Source organism: Mustela erminea, chromosome 21 (assembly GCF_009829155.1).
Source record: "Mustela erminea isolate mMusErm1 chromosome 21, mMusErm1.Pri, whole genome shotgun sequence".
NCBI classification, from domain to species: Eukaryota; Metazoa; Chordata; class Mammalia; order Carnivora; family Mustelidae; genus Mustela; species Mustela erminea.
In genome coordinates, this window is record NC_045634.1 from 2,146,801 (window position 1) to 2,172,905 (window position 26,105).

The window sequence follows — 26,105 nt, forward strand, 5'->3', positions numbered from 1 at the left end:
TAATTAGTTCTCTAGCTTTCTAGTTTTGTTACTCTGCGAATATTATATAAATGGAGTCATATGCTGCTTGTGATCTTTAGAGATTGGCTTGTTTTACTCAGCATAATGCTTGTGAGAGCCACTCAAATTGTTGTGTGTGTCAAATACTCTGTTCTTTTATTGCTGAGTTCTGTTTCATGGTGAGGATGCACCACAGTTTAGCCGTGGAAGGACATTTGGGTTGTTTACAGTTCTGGGTTATCACAAAGCTGCTGTGAACATTTGTGTACAGGTGTTTTGTGTAGACCTAAGTTTTCATTTCACTGGGATAAATGCTTAGGACTACAGTTCCTGGATCAGAACTTTCTAAATGGACCATTGTAAGCTTTTTTGAAAATACATGCTAATGCCATATGCAGATATTAAGAGCAGGTGTTCTTAATGCTAGCCATTATAAATAATATAGTGTCCTCTGTTTTAAAATACCTTTCTGTATAATTTTCAGCGTCAGTCCAAAGTATTGAATCCTTTTTGTACTGTAATATGTTTTTTAACTTTTATTTTTATTTAAATTCAGTTAATTAACATAGTGTATTATTAGTTTTAGATCTTTTTGTATTGTAATATAATGTGTACTAAATAAATATTTCATTTTGTTAATGAATCCCCTTTCATATTGTATTGACAGTTTTCTTGGGTATATTGCAGTTCTTAGATACTAAATTTGAGTGGGGGACATATTTCAAGTAATGCTTTTTTCTTTTTATCAGTTCTTTGCAATGTGGTAGATGTTGAAATTTTAAAATACTTGTAAAGATGAGCACGAAGAGTCAGGAAGTCCATTAATCAATATCCAGCAATATTTCAAATAATGAGTATTGTTGGACATTTGTTTTCCAACATAATGTTTGGGGTCCTAAGATATTTTATAAACTCATTGTCTCCAAGATTAAAAATAAATGATGTCATTATTAAGGCGAAGCTACTAATGCTCTTGACATGTGAAGAGCTCCTAATGGTAATACCCATAGATTTAAGTAATTGTTACTGAAGTTGGGCATCAAAAGTTAGGAGAAAGACAATATAAATTATGTGTGGTGGACAGGCATTAGGTGGTTGATCAGTTCTGGCTTTCACAAATATATCTAATAGTCTTAAAATAACTAATAAAAGGAAAGCTCTAAAAATTGGTAGAAGAGAAGGAAACCAAATGTAGAAAGCAGTGGTTCTTAAGTCTGCTCATCTGAATATTGTCGGTCAATTTAAAAGTGAAACAAGCACCCCTCCCTGGGCCAGCTAAATTAGATTCTGGAAGTGGTGCCCAGGCCTTGGTATTTTAAAAATATGCCCAGGTAGTGTTTAACCCGAGTTGAGAGCTCCTGACCCAGCAGGAATGGCCTCTCTGCTCCTATTTCTTCACCTTAGAATTCAGTAGCGTTTGTGCTGTGAGCATCCATCTCTAATGTATTGGACTCATGTGGGTTCCAGGTACCTTTTATTTATGGCTCTGTGGGGATGCCTGTTTTCCTAAAGGGGAGGGTACCCACACTTTTGGACACATTGAAACTATAACAGAGCTTTAATATGTGTAACAGAAGAATGCCTATCTTTGGAATGAAATACCCCAAATAGGGAGAAACTCTAAGTCATTGACAAGTCGAAAGGAAACGAAGTTTCATCTGGGGCATATAGTGGGTAGGACGCTTTGTGGGAAATTGGGCATTTAGGAAACCTGCAAGGGGTGTTGCAGTGAGAAGTCTCAGGTTTTATTGATAGATCCTATTGTCAGCCTTATTTAGTTTTTATTTCTTTATTTTAATTTTTACTTGGCAAAAAGTATAACAAGTGAAACTATGCAAAGATGAGTATAGACAAAAAGAATTAATACCCCACAAATTGTTCATAGCCTGATGTGAATTCTTCTTTTTCTGTATTCATAAAAGTTTGTTTAACTATATAAGGTTTATGAATTTTTTGTTTTTAAAATAGGATCGTATTCTATACATTATTATGAAGTGTTTCCTCCTTAATATATCATGGATATTTCTTTAGGTCAATACAGATCTAAGTCTTACTTTCAAAAAATGAATAACATTTTCAATATGCCATGATATATTGACCCATTTGCCTGTGAATGGACAGAGCATTAACTCTTTTTATTTAATTTTTTAAAAATTTACCACAAACGATGGTGTATCTTTGCATATTTAAGCTTAGGTATTTTTGCTTTTGTTTGTAAAGCATTCTTATAATCCATGGTTTGGTTTTGGTCAGATTTCCTAGTTTCTGGATACTTTCTTTGATACTGAGAATTAATGGACTAATAATGTCAGTTGATTTCCAGCTAATTAGCTCCTAGGTATTAAGTTGGACATTAGGTAGGGGAATCAGTTATTTTAGAAATGGATATTAATAAATCCTCATGGCCAGAAACATTTTTCATAGGTCCTAGAATCCCTAATGTGGAGTAGTACCTTAATGAGTGGCCATCAGATGGGCTTCATGAGGGGTCCTTGAACCGTCTGATGTTGATTGAAAAGGTGTGTATACATTGTACATTTAATGGCTTTTATTACCTTTTCAAAGGGATTTTTATTGCCCCTTAAACTGGTTAAAAATTGGTAACACAGATATCAGAGAATAGTACTTAGTCTGCAGAACTTGTAGAGTACTGAGTTGTCATTGATAGCATGTTTTTAATCACAGTATCCTTTTTCTGTAAAGATCTGGATTGAAATATGTTTCTAATTTCCAGGTGGCACAAGCCCAGGAGAGATGGCTAATGCTATAGCTAGCAGACTCCAGGCTCAGAATAACCTGAATAGGTCATAATAATGTTCTGAAATCAGCAAGATGATAAATACTGAGGATAAACATCTGCAGGAACTGAGGAATGCTTAGGCAGGGAGGACAATCTCAGATGCACCTAAGATGAAAAGAGCGAGGAGCTGATTTGCCCACGGGCTTATGTGGGCTAGCTCTGTGATGTGGCTGTTAAAAATATGAGCCATGTGGACCACATTTGATGGGTTGTTTTGCGTCTGAAAACCACATTTGAGGTGAGACCCAGGAAAGGAGGAAGACTTGATGGGAGGGATGGACCATAAGGAGGGATGGACTGAGACGTGAACCCAGAAGCGCACCAACGCTGAAGGAGTTTGGTTTTTGGATCTGAAGGAGAGGGTGTAAAAGAACAATGGTGGCAACCCTTGTAGGTGAAGGAATAGGAAGACAAGAAAATGTGCCCAGTAAATGTTTGAATGAATGAATGAATGAATGAATATTACAAGGCTAAGGATTTTGACTTGACCTGAGCTCTGGTGAGAGTTCTCCAGTAATGGGGTGGGCACGTCTAGAAAGCAGTGACTTCCCAGTAGAGCCCTTCAGTCATAGTGATGGGTGACTGGGGTAGGGCTGTAGAAAGCGTTCTTGTTCTCAGGATAAACTGTTTAACAGGACTTTAAAACACTGTTAATTGGAATTTTGTATTTCTCTCAGGTACTTTAATTCTTAAATAGGAGACAATTCCAGGATAATATTGTAGGCTCTTTAAAAGTACTTTTATAGAAGGAGTGTTTTTGACTCAACAGACTACATGATTATCCGTATAGATACTGCAACATTGAACTGTAATAGGTTGGTTTTTTTTTTTCTTTTTAACATATAATGTATCATTTGCCTCAGGAGTATACGTCTATGAATCATCAGGCTTACACATTTCACTACATTCACATTACACATACCCTCCCCAGTGTCCATAACCCAGCCACTCTATCACTCCCCCTCCACCCCCCAGCAACTGTAATAGGTTTTTTATCTGAAACTGTGATGAATGCTGTTAAACCTAAAGTAGCCAGCTTGTCTAGACTTGTAGAGTAAGTATGCTTGAAGATTTTATTTTTCGTGACTTTAGAGAGAAGAAAAACCACATTCTTTTCAAGCTACAAAAAGAGGAAAAAAGGGAATTTCGCCACTTGCCGTGGCCTCAGGAAACAGGTACACTATCTCCATTAGACTAATTGTCAGAGACCTGACTCTGATCATGGTAACACACCAGAGAACTGGCATCCTGCTGTGCCATTTACATATGTGTGCCCCTCAGTGTGCATACTGCCCTGTGGAAATGGATCTCTAATGTTTGTTTAAGTTGGTTAATAGAGATATCTTTTATTACCCCTCAAGTAGTCAAAACAGTGTAAAAGAACTTCAGGTTATAAAAATGGATATTGTCCAAATTATTTTATATACAGCTTTTTAAAAAACAAACCCTGTGTCTCCCACTAGCAGTTTTAAAATAGATTGGGGGATAAGACCACTTGGGACCCCATGGTTTCCACTCCTTTTTATAGGGCCCTAGGAGTTTAGGTCAGGGTTTAAGATGGGCTCCACCGCTCACTGACTGGCCTTGATTTCCCTTGAAAGATCGTGCTGGTGCGCCTAAGCATTGTGAGAAAGCATGGTGCTGGGTCCATCGGGAGAACTCGGTATCTATTCTGTATCTTCTGCTCTGACCTCGTAACCCCTTTCTCTTTTTCCTGATTCAGCAGTTACTGTCATTTGTATGTCTTATTCTGTCTTGAAAATAGCACATCTAAAAACTAATCTTTTTGTATCCCCACCGCCACTCCTTCCTCCTCTAATTCTTAACCTGCTCCTGCTCTCTCCTCCTGTCTCCTCTTTTTCATCTGTGGGTTCCACTCACCAGAGGTAGCCCTGGAGGAGGCTGACACTGTGAGCTCTGAGTCCTACTGTCTTGGATTAAGTTCCAGCTCTATCACTCTGTTGCCACGTGGCATTGGACAAGTTACTTAATGTCTGTCTCTAAATCTCAGTTTCCTCAGTTCTAAAAGCAGTATGGTAGCCATCTGTCTTACAGAATTGGGAAAATTCAGTGAGATACATACATGTTAGCAATCGGTATGGTTGCTGATGCTTACGCGAGTGCACAATGTGCATTTATTAGTTAGAGCTCAAGCTGGAAGTGGTGGTGTCTTCCTTAACTCCCCTTCTTTCCCTCACCTAAGCATCCTCTCAGCAATTGATTCTGTCTCAGGAGTTTTTCCTCTTTCTCATCCCTGCTTTTAGGTCAGGGTTTTTAAATTTGAATTTATCATACTCAAAGAGGTTCATAAGCCCTAGAAATTGAACATATATCTTGACATATGTGTGTTTTTCCTAAGGAGAGGGCATTTAGCATTTACCATTGACTTTCACACAGGTCAGTGATCCACACAATGTTTATAACTGCTGGCTTGGACTCTCTCTAGCCTGTATCCAGGAGCATATGCACTGATACTCCTCCTCTGGCTCTGTGCCTGTAATCTCCCATACTGTTGCCCAGTGAACTTTTTTTTTTTTTTTTTAATGTTTTTACATCACCATCCTGCTTACAGAGTTGTGTTGATTCCCTGTTTCCTACAGCAGTGGTTCTCCCCCCAAATCACATCCCATGGGAAGTTTTTAAAGAAGTACCCAGGTCCCATCCTAGACCAGTCAATTGATACTGACAAATACTGGGCATCAATATTTTGTTTTAAAGCTTCCCAGGAGATTTTAATGTGTGGCCAGACTTGAGAGCCTCAGGGCTACAGGATGATGGCCAGACGTGTTAGCGTGGCCCTTAAAGTCCTCAGCAGCCCAGTGCAGATCTACCTCTTCAGCCTGGTCTTCTGCCTCCTCTCCGATTCCTATCTTACCACTTGCTCTCTGGATATAGACTTTTGCTATTCCCAGAACATTCCATGTTATTTCCTCCCTCTGAGATTTTGCCTGTACTGCTTGCTCTGTCTAAAATGCCTTTCACCCTTTCTCTGCCTGGTGATTTTAATCATAAAACAACCCTCCCAAACCCCCAAAGAGAATTGCAGCGCTACTTCTGTACAAACTTGTGGGCCTTAAAGTGTATTATAATTACTTGTCTATTACTATCTTCCACATTACACTGAACTCCTAGAAGGTAGGATCCTTCTTTATTTCATTTCTCTTGTGTTGACACCAGGTTTAAAGGAGTTCCTTGAGAGTCTAATGAATGAGTAAACGACAGTCAACAAAGAGCAGGCTACTCTGGGGAATCTGGAAATCCGTGGGGTTGAGGAAAGTAAATATGGCGTCCTAGCTGTGGTGAGGAATGCTCAGCAGAAGTTTAATCCTCTACTATTGCTCTTCTGTACTTTTATAAGAATCAAAGATCAATATATGGAGTTTCTCATCTGGGACTAGGAAAGTCGAGACCAGCTTTGAAAACATCTCCAAACACTACTGAACATTATCAAACAATAGCGTAAAGTCATATCATCTTTGTCTCCTGAGACTCAGAGATTTCTGAATGAGAGATGGAGAATCAGCCATTATGATGATGGCAACTTTATTTTCCCCAGTGGATTATCCTAACTTAGTTACTGATTTAAAGACACCCTTATATGGACAGTTCTTCAGACATTATATGTTTCTAATTTTGATCTCACCCCTGGCCTTTATGTTTAGCTGCTGCCTAGTCCTTCTGTTGGCTATTTTTAATACTTTTTTTTTCTGTGTGTCTCAGAATTGTCCCAACACATTTTAAAGAACAGTAACTTCAATGTGTTTTAGTCTTCCTGTTTCTTCAGTGCCCAGGATTAATTTAATGGTGATTTCTTTAGTAAACGGTCTAAGAGAGGTTCTTTTGGATATTGTCTGGGGGCTGTTTCATCTTACTTATCTTTCCTGAACGCGCCCCCTCCCTCCAACTACACTCTTAGGAGAAGAGATGGGTTATTTAACACTTACACAAAGGACAGTGGGTACTAGTCTGATGTCATGAGTTGCGTGTACATCATTCTGATATACTGTGTATGAACAATGAGAATACCCTTTGTCTAACTGGCTTCTGATTACTTTATAATCTGAAAAGCTGGGATAATAAGGACAAGATTTTTTTTTTATTCAAAGTCAGAATGTTAGTTGGAATGTATTACTATGGTATCCTTTTATGCTTCTATTCATCTTATTTAAAAAGTATTTTAAGAAGCCTTAAAGAAATCTGGATTTATCAAGAAGCCCTCCTTTAAATATGTTTACATAAAAGAATCTGAGTCTGTGAAACTAAAAAGAGTAATTTTTAGTCATTTTTTTAAGAGCATTTTTAGGAACAGATGTGAGTCAAGGAATTGGGAAATGGTCTAAGAGAGGCCTTTCTTGGCAAATGGAGACAGGAAAATATGTCAAGAAAAAGAAGAAACCAACGCTTACAATGATTGCATTAAGGTCTAAAATGGATAATTGTCTATTATTTCACAGTCTACAATCAACAACAACAGATACCCCGGTACTGTGTGTCCGCTTTTCTTGTAGTGAGCCAAGACCTACAGAGAGGAACTGGCCTGTGGTGTTTCTGAGAATGGCTTCTTGGATTATTATAATTACTGGGCTGTTACAATTCTTAGAGCTGAGTTGTTTATCCTGTAGTTTTTTGCTGTTTTGAAAGGTGAGTACCCAACATCAGAGGACTGTTTTAAATGAGCTATTTAGTGCTTAAGAGATACAATTATATATGTCTACTGTCAAGAGACTAGGCTATACCATGCCCACTCCTGGAAGAAACTAGCCACCTACTGGGTTCTTGTAGCAAGGGAAATTAGAATCTCTTATGAATATGTCTACAGACCACGTCCATCGACAGCGGAACTGGCAAAAGTTAGAGAAAGCATTCTTGGTTTCTCAAGTCCCTTGGTAATTGGTACCAGGTGTTGTATTCTATCACACACTTGAGCATTTGCCCTTCAAACAGATCTTACAAATGCTCGGGGACTCATGAGAACATATTTGAAATTATCAATAATAAAACCAGTGCTTTTGGGCTGTTATTTTGAAGATCCTTTCCTTCTTAGCCTGCAAGTACCCTGTTTATCCAAAATAAGATAGAGAGGGAACCTAAACACTCAGAACCCCAAAGTAGATTCTCTACCACATACAGGTGGTTTAACCTGGAATTCCCCTTCAGTGTTAATTTCTATAGCTAAAAATATATATATACATAAACAAAAGATATATTTTATATATAGAAATCTGTGCCAAGTACTCTTCTGAGTGCTATAGGTAAATTAACTTGTTTTCTCAACAGTCCTTGGAAGTGGCTTCTTATCCTCATCTTATAGGTGGGAAGAGAGAATTCTGTTAAGTGACTGGCCAATGGTTGCAAAGCTACTGAATTTTGATTTGAATGATCCCATCAGTATGACTCTTAAAGTGTTCTCCAGTCCTCTTTTCCTTAGATAGTCTTAAATCTCAAGTCAGAAAGTAGAGTAGCTCTTACCCTAAAAAGATTGTACATGCTCTTGAAGTAAGCTCGATTGCTGTGAAGCAGTGTGCATTGGAATAACAAAAATTAATACTTGGTGCTAATGTACCAAAAGCTTTTGGAGGTTAGTAGCTGGTTGCCTGATTCTTGATAGTTTTGCTCTAATTGGATCAAAGAAACAGAGAAGTGGGTGTTTATGGTTAGCAGCTCGGCATACTGGCCACCAACATGGGAGTGGCAATAGAGTTTGATTTGCAGTGGGTGAAATTTGTCTTTGTATTATCTGTAAGAAAGACAAATAAATAGTATGAGATCGTAGGACGTTTATTTATTTCAACAGACTCTTTTCAAGTACTTTCACCTTAAAAATGGAGAGAACTCACTTTAACCTTTTATTAATAGATTTGAGTAATAAGGTTACATTTTAAAGTATTTTCAGTGTGGATATATGACTGCCTTGAAGCCAAATTAGAGTAGAACTAGTAAGATTTTGTTACTTTTGAAATATCTTTTGAAAAACTGTGGCTTTAAATCTAATATTTTTCCTAAACTCTCAAATTACAGTACATTTGTTGGTGGTTTTGGGTTAGCTTGAATACTAATGAATTATAGAAGTTCAGATTGTACTTAATAAACCTACGCTAATTTTTTCATTTAAGGTGTGTTTATTACATATTAGTGCTTGTTTGTTCAAACCTGGCAGCTCGTCTCTGTCTGTGTAGCACTTTCAAGCAGAGCATCTTGTATCAGCAAATGCAGAAGTGTTGCTCCAGGAGAAAGGAGGAAACTCCCAGAGTAGAGGCGGGACAGTCTCTGCTCTTTTAACTGAGAGGAGGCTAATGTTAGGGCGTATGAAAACGTCTGACCGTGTCCTTGTGATTCTCTATGAACTCCAGATGAAGGGAAAACAATCAAAAAGCATATTTAGCACCTACTACATCCCAGGTACTCTGTTTAGTGGTATACCCATGTCTATATATTCACGCACGTTTGTCTATCTACCTTGCTGTGTATGCATAAACGTGCAAATTTATTTATTTAATAAAATATTTCTATATTAAGCACCAGTGTTTTACATGCTTTGCAAACATAAACTCATTTAGTCTTCATAATAACCATATGAAATGTGTCTATTACCGTCCCCGTTTTAAAGAGGGTGAAACTAAGACACAGCGAGAGTAGTTGCCCACGGTCAGCAACTACTGATGATGAGGCTAGAATTTGAACCCAGAGAGAGATGAATTCTGAATCCATTCCATTCCCCAGACATGCATTATAGCTTTCCTTTTTCTTCACCTTTGCTGAGGTCTTTGCTTCTCTATAACGGTCTTTCCACTCCTTTTGCTCTTGAAAGCTCGCCAGCATGCAAAGGCTCAATTCAAACGTCACTTCCTCCAAGATGCCTTTCCTGATGATCCCAACTGGAAGCCTCTAATTAGATTCCTAATGGAATGAAATGAGATACTTACTGATTACTCTATCCTATGGTAGGAAGTTTATATATTCTATCATGTCTCATGCGAGATGATAAGTCTCTTGAAGGCAGAACTATCATTCACACTATTTTCTGCTGTAGTCATGAATATCGTGCCATTCGTACAAATGTTGCAGGCACTTGGGAATTTCATGGTGGCAGGAACCAGCTGTTCAACAAATGTTTGTTAAATGGATGACCATTAGGAATGTATGCGGAGGGTAAAATTTCCCAGTATTACTCTAAGATACTTTAAAAAATTAACTACATTAAAATAAGTATTCAAACAACAACAGTAATAATATTGCCTTAAGTTCACAGTCCTGTTATAAATTGTTATACAATCGTGCTAAATAGGGGTTCTTGGGTGGCTCAGTTGGTTGAACGTCTGACTCTTGATTTCAGCTCTGGTCATGATCTCAGGGTCCTGGAATTGAGCCCTGCTTCAAGGTTCCGCACTCAGAGAGGAGTCTGGTTGAGGATTCTCTCTCTTTCCCTCTGCACCTCCCTACCGCCCTGCTCATGCTTGCATGTGCTCTCTCTCTCTCAAATATAAAGAAATATTTAAAAAATAAAAATAAAATCATGCTGAATTAATTAACTACTTACCAAGGTTTTTAAAAAGAACAGACTTTAAGAGTTTGCTGCTATGTATGTACTTTTTTTTTTCTTTCTTTTTTTTTAGCTTCCAAAAAAGAATGCTGAAGAGAAAATGGTTTATTCTTTTGGAGTTAGATTTTTCTGTTCCTGTGTGGATAAATTGGTACTCTAATCCATTTCTGAAGTATTTCGACAGATTGAATAGTTATGATCTATGCCAACATAATCACTCTGAAGGCTCGGATGAACGAATCATCTCTTTAGCATATATGTGTAGTTGTAGCATTGAAGGCCACATATATTTGTCTCAAATTATAGGATGGAATAAATATAGAACTCCCGATTTTAGCAATATCTGATTTTATAATCAGACCATATGACTGTTTCATTTTAGTTTGACTAACAATAATTGATATGATAAGGTAAATCTAGTAATCAGAATTGTGAATTTTAAGAATAACAGACATCAGCTGGTCTTAAAAGGTTTAATTTGGAGATACAGGGATGGAATGTTACAGACTTTTTGGAGATATGTGTATCAGTGAGATTTTGCTGTGTAACAAATCATATAATACTAGTGACTTAGGAAAATAAGCATGTATTATGTCTAACAATTCTGTAAGTCACCTGGTGACCTTGGTTTGGGCTAGCCTGGGTGATCTCTGCAGGCAGCTTGGCTGGGGCCATATGGTCTAGGGTGGCCTTGCTCACATGTCCGGTGGTCATTGTGCTGGCTGGTGTGGGGGCCCCGACAGCTGATGGTGTATCTTTGTTCCATGTGGTCGTCTCACCCTCAGTAGGCTACCCAGGGCTTCTTTGGGTAGTGTTCTCGGGGTTCCACAGTGCAGCAAGAGGGGCAAGCCCCAGTGGGTCAGCACTTTTCAAAAATTTGCCCTTGTCTTCCTGGCCAAATTAGTTAATATAGAAAGGGACTACCCAATGGTAGATGCAGGGAAGCAGGAATACGTAAGGGGTCATTACCGCAACAGGTCTCTAAATTCTGATTTAGAGAGGCCAGCAACATGAAGTGATAAAAAAGAAAAAAGTGTGCAAGCTCTCAAAGCTACAGTTTTCAGAGAGATAGTTTATAGACCCTAGGTTTCCCTGAAATACTTAATAATCAGTTGAAGCCCTTCCGGCTTTTCATTTTTTGAAGCTTTGAGCTATAAAAATGGGGAGCCTTTCATCATTCCCTCACTCAATAAATATCCCAGTTGATCTTCAGCGAGGACCACAGCGATGACAGAACGGGTGTGATCATACTGGCTCCAGACACTTAGAGCTCCCGTGGGCTGTGTGGCATCTCGGAGAGCGCTGACACTGGCCCTTGCTGTTGGCATCATTATCCCTGTGTTATAGGGGAGGAAGCAGACTCGCAGAGGCATGTAGCTGGTCGGTGGGAGGCTACATTTTGAACCCAGGTCTTTCGGACTCTACAGCTACATCCGAAGAAGAGTTGCTTACTAGTGGGTTGATCGTGGTTTTTTCCAGCATGAAGCCTTTGAGTATTTCATGTCACCCTTGAAAAACTGGGAACCATGGAGAAACAGGAAGGGTTTTTGTTTTGTTTTGTTTTTCCCTTTCTACTCTTTCCCTACTCTACAACCCTCACTAGTTGGACCAAATAACTACGTTTAATTTGAAGATGATAAAAGCTCAGAATGGAAATTTTACTGCTGGTTCCAGATGTAATTTTTAAATCTTTCAGAATAACTGATCCCTCCCATTATGTCACTGTGACTCTTCAAAGGTTCCAAAGTGAAATTCAGAATCCCGAGATATTCTAGAACATATGTTTAAAATGTCATTAGAAGATAACCTTCATTTAAAAAATTAATTGTTCCTCTCCCCGACTCTTACCCCCGTGTGCACTCCCAGAACACAGAGCACATAACTGTGTCCTCATACTCACCAGAACATTGTGTTTGCCTGGGTGGGTCTGTCCTTGTCACCAGAGTGTGAGCTTCTTGAACACAGAGCCCTTGTCTGTTCTCTCTCTATCAGCAGCACCTAGCCTAGTGGGAACATTCTAGTATCTGCTGTGTGATTTTATAACTGAATTCCATGCCTGGGGAGAAATTCTTTTCTTCTCCTTCCTTTTGGTCTATCTGTCCTCCTTTGGTTCTGTCTTTTCCTTTCTAGATCATTTTTCTCCCCTTTCAGGCTATCTCTGGTCTTCAGCCTTCCTCAGCTTTCCGTTTATCCCACCAGCTCATTAGTCATTTTTATACTCACTTCATGTTGAAATGATAGTATCTTGGATATATTGAGTTCAATAAAATATGTTACTAAAATTAATTTTCCCTTCTTTAACCTTATGGTGAGAAAATTTAAAATTTTACGTGTGTGGCTACTTTAGAGGGTTGATATCCAGGTGAATTGATTAATACAAGTTCATAAAAACAGTTGTTTTTTTATTTTGTTTCAATTGGATGGATCTGTTGCACTAAAGATCCCATAGATCACCATCTTCCGCTCACTTAGCGCTGCCTGTCCTGCCTCCCCCAATACCAAAAATTCATGCGAACGAATGGGGAGAATTTACCTTGCTTTTAATGATGCACACAGATTTTTCTCTACTGTCATAAGTATGCTTGGAACAAAAGTATACGTGACTCTTAAATTATTTTCACTAATGAAAAGGAAGCCACAGAGTGACTAATGTAAATTGGAGGATACACTATTTTCTTTGGAATGTTTGGGTTCTTCCATTTTGGAACAGGTGTGGCCACTGTTGAAAGAAACAGTAGAGTCATACTCAGCATATTTGATACATGAGAAACTGGAAAACTGCTCAGCGTCCCCTGCCTTCCATTTAATGGATGTAGAATTCATCATATTGTTCCTCTGCAGTGCAAACTCCAGTGCCTCTAAGTAAACTCGGTTGTGTTTGCTTTTTCTTTCTGGTTTAGGGAAGAAATCATGTTTTTAGCTTAGAAACTCTTCTTCCGAACTGTGATTAATTAATCACAGTTATTAATCGGTTAAGGATTAATTGTGTCAAAAATAGCCTCACAATGTCTTCTTTTGCATCAAGACTTCCAGAATTGCTGCGGATCACTAAGAATTCGTTATAGTGATCTGCAGTTAGTCATCTTTGATGAGTGCCAGCTTGTTTCCCTTTGGCATGGAGTAGGAGATCGCCCACTTTGGCATGGAGTGGGAAATCACCTCCAGTGATTTTTGGCTTGGGGTGGTAGTGAGTGCACATCAACTACTGTCTCTTGGGCAGGGTGCGGGGTGGGCAGTGGAGAGCAAGTGCCCTTTACAGCTGGGCGGTAGGGGTGGAACCCCAGACTAGCAGCTAGTCGTTTTTGCGAGTGACCTGGAGAGAGGGTCCGTGCTGGTGGTTACCAGCTCATGCCACCAGGAGTCAAGCTGTTTACCACTTCGGGGGTTTGTGCTGTATGTGGATAATGTTTCATAAGGGCATAGTCAGGTCTTTTTTTTTTTTTATGATTTTAAAAATTTATTTATTTGACAGAGATCACAAGTAGGCAGAGAAGCAGGCAGAGAGAGAGAGGAAGAGAAGCCGGCTTCCCGCTGAGCAGAGAGCGCAATGCGGGGCTGGATCCCAGGATCCTGGGATCATGACCTGAGCCAAAGGTAGAGGCTTTAACCCACTGAGCCACCCAGGCACCCCAGCGTCAGGTCTTAAGGATCCGTGTTTCAGGATACCTGCCTGTGTTAGAGAGTCAAGGAGGGAGCTAGCCCCTGGAGCACAAACCTGGGATTTGGGAGTTGAACAGAAAAAAATAAAAATCTCTTGAATTCTAAACTGACACAACATTTTAAAATCAGGAAAACAAACAGCTCTGAAAAGATTTCTGGGATTTTAGCTCAATGGTTAATATGGAAGACGTGTTCTAGAGCGGTTAGGAGGGGGAGTGGAATAATCCAGTGTTGATTCAGACTGAAACTTTGGACAAGTCATTGAATTTCCCTGTTTTACCCATCTGTTTAGAAAAAGGAGGGGGAGGGGGATAATTTCTCCCAGAGGTGTCTGGAGATTTGATTGATGTTTGAATATGTTTTGATATCTTTCATAAAGTGACCAAACCAAAGTATGTCATCAGAACTCGAATGTCTAAAACATACTAAATCTGAACCATCTTGAGTAGATGTTAAGTGGTTCTGTGGCTTTGATATAAGTTGTACTTATTATGAAAGTGTATATATTTTAAAGAAAGTTCTATGTTACTTTCTTTTGAATGTCAGATGTGTGCTTGAGGTCTTTAGCTGTTAACTTGAGTTTCAGCGTGCCTTATAAATGGTCAGTCACCCGGGGCGGGGGGGGGGGCAGCTTACCAGTTCCAGCCACCCTGGCAGTTAAATGCATTTCAAAATGCTTCTTGTTAGGGACGATGCCTTTTGCAAATATTTGAGATATATGTTCTCAGTTGTGATTTATTAGTGAACCTGTGTCCTTATAACAGCTCCTTGGGAGGTGCAGAAGACAAAGCCCGAAAGCAAGTAAGTAACATGAGCTCATTCTATATCCAGAAAAAAGCTTTCATTGAAGGGAACTTACTGATAGACTTCTCAGTATGTCTATTTGATGCCTATTTAATTTCACATAGTACTGCATCTAGTCACGCTGTTTCAAGAATCTGACAGAATGTCCTTTTACTTTGCTTTTCCTTGCGAGGAGCAAACAGCACTGCCACCTTGTTGTCAAAGTTCTGTCTCATTTGAATGTGCTGAAAACTCAAGTGAATGCCTGTCGTGGAAAAGCGCTTACTCTTTCTCTTTGTCAGTACTTGCGGAAACATCTTAAAAGAAGTTTGTATTATTGGACTGAATTCAGTAATTAGCATAATCATGATGCTATGTATTGTTCCGCAGAGCACGCCCCTTGGCCAAATTTCCCATTAAGAGGACACCGATGTTGTCCTAGTGAATAAATCCCGGCACACATGATGCAAATCAGCGAGTTCCTGCCTGCTGCGCCGGTGCGGTTAATTTTAGCCAGGGTCTGTTCTATGAGTTGTAAAACTGTTTACCCAAGTAGAAGTTAGTAAGCTGAAATGTGACTTCTCGGCCTAATGTGATAGGATATCTATTTTAGACTGCAGACTGAGTTTATGGTCGGGAGAGCAGTCTTCTGAAGAATTGCGGCTCAGATTTCCTTTGAAAGTGCTTGTAAGTAGTCGGTGGATTTTTAAGATTTCTCTTTGTTCTTTTCTCCTTAAATCTTCCTTCAGTAATTTTTTTATCCCTTGGGAAAATTGGAGACTTTGGGGTGGGGACTTGAGAGGATTCTAGGAACGGTGGCAAAGGTTTTTCTTTACAAGTATCCTACTGCAAGAAACCTGCCTTTTTCGGTTTTCCCAAGAGAAAGTATTTGATTCTTACTGTTTTATCTTTGCAGAAGCAGTCTGTAGATTATTTCTTATTTTATCTGTTAAAATATTCGATTAATGGAATGGTTGTCTCATTGAGCTTTATTTCTATGGTAACCTAAATCTTAGGGAAAAAAAAAGTTAGAAGTGGATTCCTGTTAAACTTCCTGTGAGCCACGAGTTTATATGCAGAAATAATGCAAGCGTCATATGTAACTTTGTAAAATGTATAGACAGACGGTTTTTATTTTTCTAAGAAGATTTTCTGTTTAAAAATAGACCCGTGTACCCCTAAAGAGAGGCACTTAAAAAAATAAGTTTAGGAGGAAGGCTTTACAAAGTAATTGAAAGCATCCTCTGGAAGATGGAGTTAGTTACCAAAATTAACGAAAGGTTATGAAATTTTTAAATCGTAATTGTTCTTAAAATTAACAAGTCATTGTCAATTTAAGTTCAGACCGAAGAAAACTAAAGATTTTAACATCAAGTATTGTTAATAAGATCTGAAGCACCTTGCTTAATTTGTTTGAGGTGTGTTTTAAGTCAGAGTATACCTAACTTCATGCCAAACAACGTGCTTATAACAGAGAACCAGGGAGGACATTTTTTAAAATCAGTTAACACATAAATTGTATCACCTATAGGAATATTGGTTTTACTGAAACAATTCTAATAGGTCGCCTACTAGTTGCTTCCCAGACATCCATGTCCGTATCAACCCTGTGAGCAAGGAGGGAGGCATTCCCTCAAATGCCATTTTCCCAGTTTGCAAGCTTTATTCAAAGACTTCTTTGTTATTATGTATTGTCTGATTTTAAATCCAAATGACCTAAGGTGTCAACAATGAAAGGAAATGTTTCAGTGGTACATTTAGTAGGAAAAGAATGTAAGAAGGGAAAACAGAACTGAGTTCTTGAGCTATTTTTAGAAAGCAGCTCCTATTAAAACTTGTTTTTTGTTGAGCCGAAGAGAAATTTACAGTCCAGATTCATTGTAATTATAACAGCAAAGTCTGTAATACAACTTAAGTAGTAAATGGGGCTTTGTTCCAGTATCTGCTTCATAATACATACTTCCATCGGAAAACAGTAAACGGGTGTTATTCTTACTTTTAATTGTCACCTAGGCTCTGTGAGCATCTAAGTGGAGTGTTTGTAAAGGTGCACTGTTGGTACGGTTGGTACTAGATGGTTTTCAAGCTGCTATTCATTCCCTCCACTGTCCTTCAGTCCTGTAGAAAAGAAAAGCTGTTCAAAATGTATCCACTTTTAACAATTTAACAGAAAGAAGCTTCCATAGGTATTTTTACTAGAGGAAGTGTGTGTTCTTCTAGGAGTTGCTAAAATGCTCATAAACACTTTCAGAGTGTCCCTTTTAGTGATTTATGTGCTGTGAGAGTCTGATACAGGTGAATGAAAGGGGAGATCGTTTAATGATATAAGCGTCAGTGTGGGAATTTCTTGCGTTCGCTGGGCGGGTGGTTCTCTTCACTCCTTCTTCTCTTGTGTGCCTGATGGAGTGATACTAGTTATGGTTCCCTCAATAGTAGAGTCCCTGTTGACTAGTTAGGACCTTGGGCATGACCCATCACAGTGAGCTCAGCTCAAGGTAACAGGTGAGGGGTCCAGATGCTGAGCAGCCCGGGCAGCTGTGGGGCCTGCAGATAGAGCCCAGCAGCTCACAGTTCCGCGCATGTGCTGTGCACACCTGCACCTTCCATCACCATCGCCCTCCCTGCACTTGGCTTTGTGCATTTCTGTCCTCCAGCCCTGATTAATCTGCTTTCCCTGGCAGCCTGACCCCCTCCTAGCCCTCTGCCTCTTAAAATAGTTATAGAACCAGAGGCTCTGACGGAGTGGCTCCTGCTTGCAATGGATTTATTTTAATGTTCCTCTATTCCTAAAGAATTAGTGTTCTGCGCTGAAGCTTTGAGAGATTTTTCAGGGAAGCAAAGAGGCTTTTCTGTTAAGGGTGGGGGTCTTCTTCATTCACATGAGGCTTTCAATAGGTAACTGGACTGTGCGGTTATATGGGAACTTATATTATCTAACAGGTTGCCTTTTGTTTTGGAGCTGAATGCAAGTGCACAGTGATCACATCTCTAGAATGTTCTCTTTCAAAAGGAAATTTTGTAGGAATAGGCTTTGTGATACTGAATTTCAACTCTTTTTATCTAAAACGAAAGGAACAGTGCACAGAGGGACGCCTTGAGCTCTGGCTGTCTTATACACAAATAGATGGTAATAGGATTGGGCCCTCTGTTGGAATTCTGATTTCTCCTGGAAATACTGGCACTGCTGTTATTATTTAGCACGTGTTAAGCACCCCCAGAGCACATACAATGCACAAAGACAGCATAGTTCCTACTCGCAGAGGACTCACGTGCCGAAATTAGGCACTACACAGAGACCGGCCCCCAACACCACATACTAAGTAAACTGGCAGAAGGGGCGCCTGGGTGGCTCAGTGGATTAAGCCTCTGCCTTCAGCTCAGGTCATGATCCCAGGGTCCTGGGATCGAGCCCCGCATTGGGCTCTCCACTCAGCAGGGAGCCTGCTTCCTCCTCTCTCTCTGCCTGCTTCTGTGATCTCTGTCTGTCAAATAAATAAATAAAATATTAAAAAAAAAAAAACTGCAGAAACCATAATATGAAAGGGAAGAAAAGGAAAACAAAATGGAGAGGGGAGGGTTGGGGGTAGCTTGTGGGGTAGTTTTCAGATTGTCTGGGCTTTTGCCAAACAGGGCAAACTACAGTGCCCCTCAGGGTGCTCCCTCCCTTTCTCTTTCAGCAGCTGTGGAAGTGATGGAGATAATGAGAGTGACCCCAGCAACCAGATCCCTGTTAGAATTCCCAACGAAAGGGAGGAGATTCACTAGTTTCCCTGCACCTAGAATGCTTATATGAAGGAGGTAAACTTAGTGTCTTATAAAAGGCAATGAATGTAGGAAACATCTTTCCCAATATAATGGTATTTGGATAGAAATCTGAATTTGCATTCCAGATTTTTTTCTTGCCTCCTGAACTGATATGCACTTGAACTAGTACCTTAACCCTGCACTGGGTGTTGAGTCACCTGTTGAATTAGAGAAGTGCTTCGAGCTTCTCAGAAGAAAGGCATTAGGAAGGTCACCTAAGCATTACTGCAGCTCATAAAGGAGTCAGAAGAACATGAATCAAAAGTAAGACAAACTTTGGGTATTGGGGATTAATAAATAAGAATACACTTTATTAATCTGTGAGTCATTTTTCCCTTTATATGCAGTCTCAGCCAGTCTCTGACCAAGGTTCCGGGTCTAGTTCATAGCTCCCCATCTAAGAGACTTGGAGAAGTCTCAACAAAGAGCCTCACAAAATGATTAAAGGGTTGAAAAATGATATCTATAATAAGATGTTAGGAAACGTCTATTATTTAGCCTGGAGGGAAAGAAATGACCAGGGGACTGTTGAATTGGTATTCAAGTAAGTATATGCCTCAGAACTGAGGAATGGTGACCAACTAGTATCTATTTCCATTGAGAATATAAGGGTTCAGTCCTGCAAAGGTTAGGTTAGAACCGTGGTCTTCACAGTGCAGTGCTTGTTCTCAGCATCGCCTCCTCCTGGGAGCTTGTGAGAAATGCGCCCTGGCAGGCCTCACCCAAGATCTGTGGATTCAGCAACCACCAGGACGGGGCCCCGCAGTCTCTGTTTTGACAAACCCCAGCAAGTGATTCTGATACACACTAATGTTGGAGGACCACTAGATGACATACAAAGCCAGGTTTTAGAAAATGGAGAATTTCAGTACTGGACAATGTAAGCCTTTTTATGGAAGTCATCTAAAGATGAGTCTATATTTGTATGTTTTTGATATTCTCTCTGCAGTCTAGAGAGAAATGTCCTCTCAAAGTCCCTTCTAGCCCTGACTTTGTTCTGGATTTCCTCTGTCACTTCGAGAAGATTAATAATTAACCAGGAAAATTTTGCAATTACTTTTCTGAACTCAGTAATTAAGACAGTGCCCATTTCAAATGAGAATCAGATGAGAAAATGTGATGCTACTGTTGTATTATCAGATAACATCACAGTGTTGTTCAGTAGACGCCCTCCTCCCCTTGTGACTTTTTACCGCCCCCTGAAGGGGAATTTGGGCAGAGGTCAAAACAAGGAACCTTCGCTGGTGATCATTTTGTGTCATAGGCTGCTGGCTGGGTGGGTCACTTTGTTTCTTCATGAAGCCTATGTCAGAAGATAGGTGGCTCTCGGGGAAGTTTGACCGTACCCCATTTTCCCTACTGTGTCCCTTCTGCAGGAGAACTTTGTCCGTGAGCTGTTCTGTCACCTGCGGGAATGCTGTGCCTCATCCCTGCCGTGGCAAATTCCATCTGACACCCTAGGTGTAGGGGCAAAGCCGGAGGACCTGAAGAGAACGCAATCATGGGCTCATGTTAGCAGTTTGGAGGGTCTCTGCTGGAGGTGAAGGGTGGTGACCTGTTTCATCCTGACGTTTTTAGATCCTCAGCAGTCTGTGGTACTGCTAGGCACTTACTGCAATTGAATGGTTAATTACTCAGTCAAATGTTCAAGGCCACAGGGCGCTCTGTTCCCTCCTGTGTAATACATTATCCAGAGTTAGGAAGGTGGCAGTTCTTTCCTTCCCGTTCAAAATAGTTATTCCTCCTCGGAGTCCCTCTACTCTTTGCGCTTTTGCCTGATGGAATCGTCTTGGATTGAAAACACAAACTACTGAGAGTGTGTCTGTTTGTTAAACTTTGTGTAGCATTTTGTACCATAAAAGCTTTTTGTGGTCCTAAGGAAGCATTCTCAGAGGGCGTGTTTTGCCGGTGCTGCTTGAAAAGTGTCACACAAGTGGCACACTGCTATCTCCAAAGAAGACATGCTCTGTCTTGGCCAGGATACTGTGCGCTCATTTTTTAGCTCTTAGAAATGGGATAGGTAGAATGCTTGGCTTTTATAGCTAAAGCTAATTACACATTTGCAGAGTATTAAGAGTTCCTTGAAGTGAGAAAAGACAAGTGAGGGCAGCCTGGCTGGAACTCCAGTTTGCCTCGTAATGGGAGACAGAGGCGTAAAGGTGGCGAGTGGATATAGCAGGGTTGCCCGGTCTGCAGACCTGGCTGTGTTTGAAAATACTGACCTCCACGATGGGAAGCTGCATGCCCTGTTACTTTCTCCTTCTGTGTCCATTTAAAAATATGAAATCCTGGGGCGCCTGGGTGGCTCAGTGGGTTAAAGCCCCTGCCTTCAGCTCAGGTCATGATCCCAGGGTCCTGGGATCGAGCCCCACATCGGGCTCTCTGCTCCGCGGGGAGCCTGCTTCCTCCTCTCTCTCTGCCTGCCTCTCTGCCTGCTTGTGATCTTTGTCTGTCAAATAAATAAATAAAATCTTTAAAAAAAAAAAAAAGTATGAAATCCTGACAAGATAGCTATATCTCCTAAATCCAGAGGCAGAGACCACTGATTTTTAACACACCCTGAAGTGGTCTGAATATTAAAATGCTCTCTTTAAAACCAGTGAGCTCTCAATAACTGTAAACCCAATAGAAAATTCAAATGTTTGGTTGGTGTGGTTCTTACTGATCGCAGACAACAGGCTGTTTTCATTTCTATACAAAGAGAAATTACTAAGGAGTCATTCCCTTTGGCATTTCACCCTGGCAAAAATAATTTTGTTTTTAAAATCAAGATTATATTGAGTCCACATATGTTTCATTAAAAATGAGAGTGGGTAAATGGCTTGGGATAAACCTTTTTTATTATAGTTCTTCAGTCCAAAAAAATTAAACTTGAAGAGAAAGAAGGGGGAAAAAACTCCTTTGCTTATTATTAGACTACTAGAGAATTACTGACCTAATGTGTCAATAAAACATCCCCAGAAACAACCTAATAAGGTACAAGTTAAATAATTTATGGTGTTGCCACATAATGCAACTCTGTGCAGCCATTTAAAATGATGGCATTCCGGGTAGATGGGAGGTTGGGGTACCAGGTGGTGGGTATTATAGAGGGCACGGATTGCATGGAGCACTGGGTGTGGTGCAAAAATAATGAATACTGTTATGCCGAAAATAAATAAAAATTTTTATAAAAAGCAAAAAAAAAAAAAAAAAGTAACCATAATTTAGATTTTTGTTTCAGTATTTGTCATTTCAAATACTAATATACTCAAAACTAAGTCTACCTTAAAAAAAGAAAAGCTACTAACTTTCCCATTAAATAAATGATTTAGTCCAAAAAAAATAAAACAATGGCATTCCGTCTGAAATGAGTGAACGTTGCAGGTTCACAAAATACATATGTATAACCATTTTCTAACTGGAAGGCAATTTTTTTTTTTAAGATTTTATTTATTTATCAGAGAGAGAGGGGGAGAGAGCGAGCACAGGCAGACAGAGTGGCAGGCAGAGGCAGAGGGAGAAGCAGGCTCCCTGCCGAGCAAGGAGCCCGATGTGGGACTCGATCCCGGGATGCTGGGATCATGACCTGAGCCGAAGGCAGCTGCTTAACCAACTGAGCCACCCAGGCGTCCCTGGAAGGCAATTTTTAATGGTCTAATGGCTTCATTTTCTTTTTTTAAAAGGAAGGTACTTGTATATACATGAAAAAAAAGAATGCTGTGCACCAAATTAAGCAATGGTTATTTCAAGGAGGTGAGCTGATAGACGATTTTTCCTCCTCCTTTTTTGGCTACCTATATGTTAGATTTTTTTTTTTTTTTCAATGAGCATGTATTATGTAATAATGAAAAGTTTCTTTTCAAAACATGGCTATGATAATTCATTTTGATTTTGACTTTTGTATTTTATTTAATTTGGCAGTGGCCTGCCAGTGGCTTACATAAGTAATGTGTACTCCAGTGGATAATACCAGTACACCAAAATGTACACAAAACAATGGTTATTTTTCAGTGGTGAGTGAGGAGCATTTTTCTTTGTTTTACTTTCTTTTGTTTTTCCCAGATTTTTTTTATATGAATGTGTATTATTTTTATAATGGGAAAAGTTGACTTATTTTTAAGGCAGAGACTTGAGACCTTGGTCCTTGGGAAGAGACCCACATAAAATGATGCATGGCAATTATTGACAAAGGATAATTTTGTGAATTCTGCAGTATAAAAGGTATTCACCAAAGGTCTGCTTTCACTACTCATGGTAGTGGATGTTCAATGAACTCTAATATGACCTCAAATTGAATAAGATCTCAGGCTCAGTATTATTTAAAGGAAAGGAGTTATGAATCCAGCATATTTTTAAGTCATTAAAATAATACTTTATGACAGGATTGTTCATTTAAATTTTGTAAGGGACCATCATTCTTGATCTTATATATAAAGTAGTGGATGGTGGAACCATATGTTGTAAAGCTCAGAGAACATTTTGAGTGACAGTGATGAGGGGTGATGGAAAGAACAAGCCACCTAGCTAGTGTTTCCAAAGCCCTTCTCTTTGCAGTATCAAAGTGTATCTCACCAGTGTTTATTAAAAGTGACAGTATTTTAAGACAGTACTGGCTCCCTCAATTATTTCTGCCAAATGCTGCTAAGATGTTCTTGTGGCCTTAATCAGAAGGTTATTTGGGGTAACTCTTTAGTACTGGTGGCAGTTGATTTAAGAAAATCGTGAGCAAAAAGAGTTGGCCTCCCTTTTAGCTCATTTTATGTGGTAACGCGTGAGAATAAGTCCTTTTGGTGGTTATTTAAAGGTGTCTCTTTGAAGTGTCTTCCTAAGTCTGGGCCTAAATGAGTAGAATCTGTCACCAGGTTTTCTTGGAGGTAGAGGTCTAGATTGAGACTCTATTGAAGCCACTCTCAATGGGACTGATAGCTTGAGAAACCACAAGAAATCTGGTAGCATGTGTGTACTGCCATGTTTTGGCCTAGTCTTCCTTTCAGGACCTTTGTTACTCATAGAAGCGTATTTCCTGGAATACTTGAACTAAGAAAGCTGGTTTTTCAAGTTTCCTTCTTACCATCTTTGACCCTTATAAGGAGTGCCCTCCTTGCCATCCCCTTCTGTATTTCTTTACCATCTCACCTCTCTCCTGTAGTTGTAAGGTAGGAAGAATCATGTCATTCCTCTCTGCACTGTTGGCTCCTCAGGAAAGTAAAGACACCTCCCACATGGGTTTATTTTCATTTCTTCTGGGGAAGGAAGGAGAGAAAGAGATGTTGGGGAACAGTTTAACCCCAGTAAGTCCCAGTAAGTGGACTAAGGGCTGCCGCCAGTGAGATCTGAGATCACCACGTTGGATGTCCTCACCGGCAGGCAAGTCCCAGCCCTCCTCACACGGGGTCGGCTCGGATGTGTGACATGCCACATGCATATCAAGGTAGAAAAAAATATGTGGTTACAGTTTGATTGGTGGAATGCTTTGCGGGTTGAGTGGCTCAAAGCAAGAAAGAGAATAGCTTTTTAAAAGCAATAAAACAGATAAAAATATTTCTAGACTATATTCTGAGATTCTGAGACTCTAGACCAAGTTAGAAAACGTAGAAAAACTCTCTGGTTGCTGTCAAGAGAAAGGGTGGCTTTAGGAAGAGAGAGGGGAGACTGGATCTCAGCTTAAAGATGTGGACCGAGTTTATTTCCTCCCTTTTATTTTTTCATTTGTTCATTCATTTCTTGGTTTTGTTTGGTTTTGCCTTTAAAGATTAAAACTGAAAGTAGGAGGATATGAATGCTCTCAGCATAGTAAGATGGTTAGGAGTTACAGATGAGCTTATCTATTATTATAAATGTTTTAAAAAGAAGTGATTGCTTAAGACTTGACTTGGAATTAAAGTGGCAGCTAGAGCAGGAAGAGAGAATGCTGGGGTATTCTGTCACTTTCTGTCTCAGCCTGCTATGCAGACTTAGTCTTCCTGGGAACCTAGAGGGTAGGTTGTCCGGCCAAGCACCTCCTTCTGTCAGACCTGATTTTTGCCATCTCTTCCTTTGTTTACATTTTTTTTTTTTTTTAAGATTTTCCTTGATCTTTAAATCACAGTGTCTTCAGGCTCTTTGAGACTTGTCAGTAAAAATTAAATGATCCAGAATTTTTATTTGAAAAAAAAATGACTTAAAGCTTAATCCAGAAGAAACTTCTGATCAGGGATAAAAACTTGATATTGTCATATGAACTATTAAGTATTACAGTGATACATTTTTTAAAGTTTAGTTTTCATTTTATTGCATTCTGAGAGGAAATGACCCTCAATTGGCAATAGTATAATGAGAAAGTTTTTGTTTTATATCTCCTCATTAAATATTAAGTAGTAAACTTCTAAGAACTCAAATGATCTAATTGGATCCAACTATGCAAGAGCAATACAGGTATAGAAGTATCTTTTTTTAAGGACAAATCATGGCCACTTCAACAAATACTATATATTGTAAAATTCACTTTTTCTGGTGACACTATAGTTCTGTGAGTTTTTACACAAACTCGGGGTTTTGTGAGCACCAGCACATACAGGGTAAATAATACCTTTACCTTTTTGCTGCCCCTTTGCATTCAGACCTTCCTGCCATCATTTGATGAAAGGTGGAAATCTAACTAGTTAAGGGAGTTTATGCACAGCCTTTGACCAGTTAAGTGGCTTTGGGTGATTCTCAGGAAGCCAGACTAAAATGGGAAAACAAGGGAGAAAAAAAATCTGAGCAGGGACATAAACAGCTATATACTGTGTGGAAAGTAGACTTCACAGATTTACATCAGGCAAGTAAACAGATACCAGGAACAAAACCTCTGGGAGCTGGGAATATCAGTAACCAGAGTATTCTACAAGATGTTATCTAAAATGTCCAGTTTTCAACGAAAATTATGAGACAACTAAAGAAACAGGAAATTGTGACAGATACATAGGAGAAATAATAGAGTCTGCTTTTGAGGGGGCCCATTTATTGAATAAAGCAGACAAAAACTTTTATTTTTGAAAAAGATTTTTTAATTTATTTATGTCAGAGAGTGAGAGAGAGAACACAAGCACGGGGAGTGGCGAGCAGAGCACGCAGAACAGGCAAAGGGAGAAGCAGACTCCACGCTGAGCAAGGAGCCCAGTGATCTGGAACTCAATCCCAGGACCCTAGATCATGACCTGAGCCGAAGGCAGATGCTTAACTGACTGAGCCACCCAGGCATCCCAAAACAAAGACTTTAAAGCAGATATTATAAATATATTCAAAGATTTAAAGAAACCATTCTTAAAGAATTAAAGAAAGATACGGTGGCAGTGGATCATCAACTAGGGACTATTTTTAAAAGAGATAGAAATGATAAAGAGCCAAATGCAGATACAATACCAAAAACACAAGCAATAGAAGTGAAAATAGATAAAATGGAGCACATCAACATTAAAAGTTTCTGAACAACAAAGGACACAATCAGTAGAATAAAAAGGCAACCTTTGCAAGGGGAGAAAGTATTTTACAAATCATTTATCTAATAAGGGGTTA

At 39.5% G+C, this 26,105-nt stretch overlaps 1 protein-coding gene across 6 annotated transcripts in view; it reads left to right on the forward strand.

Annotated features, from left to right (window-relative positions):
- SLC20A2 (solute carrier family 20 member 2) overlaps positions 1–26,105 on the forward strand; it is a 107,649-nt gene that overhangs the window by 17,437 nt on the left and 64,107 nt on the right. The window contains exon 1 of one of the 6 annotated variants that reach the window (XM_032328792.1): positions 15,073–15,470. The exons of the other annotated variants lie outside the window; for them this stretch is intronic. The gene's annotated coding sequence lies outside the window, so the exon portion shown is untranslated. Of the gene's footprint in view, positions 1–15,072; positions 15,471–26,105 lie in introns of those variants that run through there. 6 annotated transcript variants of the gene reach the window in all.